Source organism: Asparagus officinalis, chromosome 7 (genome assembly GCF_001876935.1).
Source record: "Asparagus officinalis chromosome 7, Aspof.V1, whole genome shotgun sequence".
In the NCBI taxonomy this organism is placed as follows: Eukaryota; Viridiplantae; Streptophyta; class Magnoliopsida; order Asparagales; family Asparagaceae; genus Asparagus; species Asparagus officinalis.
Window position 1 is genome coordinate 83,311,355 of NC_033800.1, and position 3,148 is coordinate 83,314,502.

Below are 3,148 nucleotides of genomic sequence, written 5' to 3' on the forward strand. Positions count from 1 at the left end.
AATATTGGGGAATATATGAACCATGTTATACAAGAGCAATTTAAATAAAAGAAAATTTCTTGAATCAGAGTTTAATGTGTTTGATATATGTAAGTATAACTCTGGATTTTCAAAATTGGTCATATATCCACTAATCTAATACCCAAATAATTTTAATTATATGACCTATATATGTATATCCAAATATGAGAATTTGGATATAGATATTGAACTTATGTTTGTCTTTGTATCTTTGTCCTACCAAAAGTATATCCATATTTAATATCCATAGCAATCCTATCAGATACAAATATGAATATATCCTTAGATATTTGTATATTTCATCCCTAAAAAATATGTGCAATCAATTATACCATCAAGATGAGCAAAAATCTATTTGAAAAGTTAAGACATGAGAGAACTGCTCTACCTACTTCATCCCAAAAAATGTATGCAATCAATTATACCAACAAAATTAATAAATATCTCTCTGAAAAGTTAAGAAATGATAAAATTATTCTTCCTAGGACACATCTTTGTAAAGCTCTCTTCCTTATGTAGTCATCCTCATTAAGATAAAAATGTAGAAATTTATGATTAAAAAGATCAAGTTGCTCTATTTTCAGCTCAAATAAAAACCGAGACAAAACATTTCACTAATAAAAAGACATAAACCCTCTAAGGCTTCAACTACTTATTTGATCTGCTACGTACCTGTTGGATAATATGTTCCTAATATGTTTCCTAATTTATTTTGGTAACAAGTTATTGGGATTCCTAATCTGTTTTGGTAACATGATTCTAAATCTGTTTTGGTAACAGGTTATTAGGATTCCTAATCTGTTTTGTTTTTTATTTTATAATTTCTAGTATGTTTATGATTTTAGGATTTCTATTAGTATGGAACAATTGGAAGAGAGAATAGAAAAAAAATTTGGGAATATTTGGAGCACAGAAAAAAAATATTTTCTAAGCTATTGGTTAAGGTTTTATTTGGAGAGAATTAGAAATTTATTGGTGAGATTAATTGGTGAGTTTGAGTAATTTATAATCTCAGTTTGTACTCTTCTTCTCTATTAGTGAAAAACCCTATCTCCTTCTTGCCCCGTGGACGTAGGCAACTTGCCGAACCATGTTAAAATTGGTTGTTTGTGTTTATGGTATTGATTTGGTTTGTTTGGCCTTCTCTCAACGTTCGTTTGATTTGATTTCTCATAGCATGTTGGTTTGGTTGTGTGGCTTCCGCAACTCTCAACAATTAGTATCAGAGCTCGGGCTACGCTTGGGCTATTCGGAGGAGTATGTTATTTTGGAGGCTCGTCTAGAGCTTCGTTTGGTGATAAAGGTGTGATCTTTTTGGTAAAGACTCTATCTTTTTTAGTTTTGGATCTATTCTTCATTTGTTCTGCATTTGTTTTGGTGCTTTGAGAAAGATGGTCGGGAAAGAAAGAGTTATGGAGGATACTTCTAGTGTGAAGACCATCCAAAGTTTGAATATTCACTCTATGAAGATAGATGTGGAGAAGTTTAATGACACAAATAATTTTGATACTTGGAGATGTGAAGTCTTGAATGCGCTCAATGCGCAAAATTTGAAAGATACTTTCGAGTTGGACGGGAAACCAGACGACATTGAGGAGAAGGTTTGGAAAAAAATGAATAGAACGGCGTGTGGTGTGATTAGATCTTGTTTGACTCAAGATTTAAAATATGATGTGATCAATGAGACTTCGGCTAAGAAGATTTGGGAGATCCTAGAGGGCAAGTATTTGACCAAGAGTGTAGAGAATTACTTGTATTTGAAGAGGAAGCTTTATCGCTTCCAATTGGAGAATGAGACCTCTATTGGTGATCACATGAACCACTACATGAAGCTTCTTACGGATTTGGCGAATATAGATGTGATGATTGAAAATGAGGACAAGGTGTTGTTATTGTTTTCCTTACCTGACGAGGAATATGAGACCTTCGTTCTTACTCTTATTAATGAGAAGTCATCTCTTTCTTATAGTGAGGTCATCGTTACACTTGTGAATTATCAGCTTCAAAAGAAGGATAAGAAGACTTAAGTTGAGCCGATAGCGGGGGCATTGGTCGCAAGAGCAAAGAGTCCAAACCATGGTAAAAGGTCACAGTCTAAAGGGGAACATCTTGGAGTTCGTAGGAATCAGTGTGCCTTTTATAAAGATGATGGGCATTGGAAAGCCGAATGCCCAAAGTTGGTTGATCGAGCCAGGAAGAATAAGGGGAAAGCTATTCAAGCTTCAGAGGTGAATGTTGTCAAGGCTAGTGTGTTCGCGGGGAAAACTGTTGTCTTTTTCATTGAAATAATTGTCATCTTGGATTACAAAGATCCGGTCTTTTATAGATCCGGTTACAACTAAGTCAAAGAAAAAAAAGTAAAAATTACAACTTTCCTCTTGTGAACAAATCGCGAGCTCCTGTTTTGCGGTCGCTCGCTTTGGTGGGTTCTTTGCCAACGCCGGGGTTAATCCGTGGACCACCGCGCGATCTAGATCCGGTCGGATCTACACGATTATACGGGTATTATTCCACGAAGGGAATAATAGCCGGGAGGGATTAGTCCACCAAGGGAATAATCGCTCGGATCTCGAGATCTAAGACCAAGCTTAGATCTGGAGTGTGATCTCGTGTAGATCTCAGATCTGTTCTTTCTTCCTCTCGAAATCCTGCCTTTTCTGACGTGGATGCTCGCCGAGGATCAGATCCGAATGTGCAAGTCTTCAAGTCTTCAAAGCTCCGAGTTCACTCTTCAATCCGGCAGAGTTTCGGCTCTTGAAAGTTCGACCCCCGAAAATGAATACCACTTGGCCTATTTATAGGCACCCAGATCTGTGCCTAGGCACAGATCTGGGCCGGCCACCTCAAGGTGGCTCGGCTCTGGGCCGAGCCACCTTGAGGTGGCTCGGCCTTGGCCGAGCCACCTTGAGGTGGCTCGGCGCCTCGCCTTCGCCGAGCCCCTCTAGGGGTGGGTTTGGTTGTTCCCGTCTTTCGGTCTTGTCCGTGATTCCGTTTGTGCGGTTGATTGACAGTTGACCTGATTGGCAGTAAATCTGGATCCCTGATTAGGCAGTAAATCCACTTCTGAGTTCGAGCCCGGAAAAAAAACACGATCTTGATTCGATCGTGATTCGTTCCGAGTATGCCC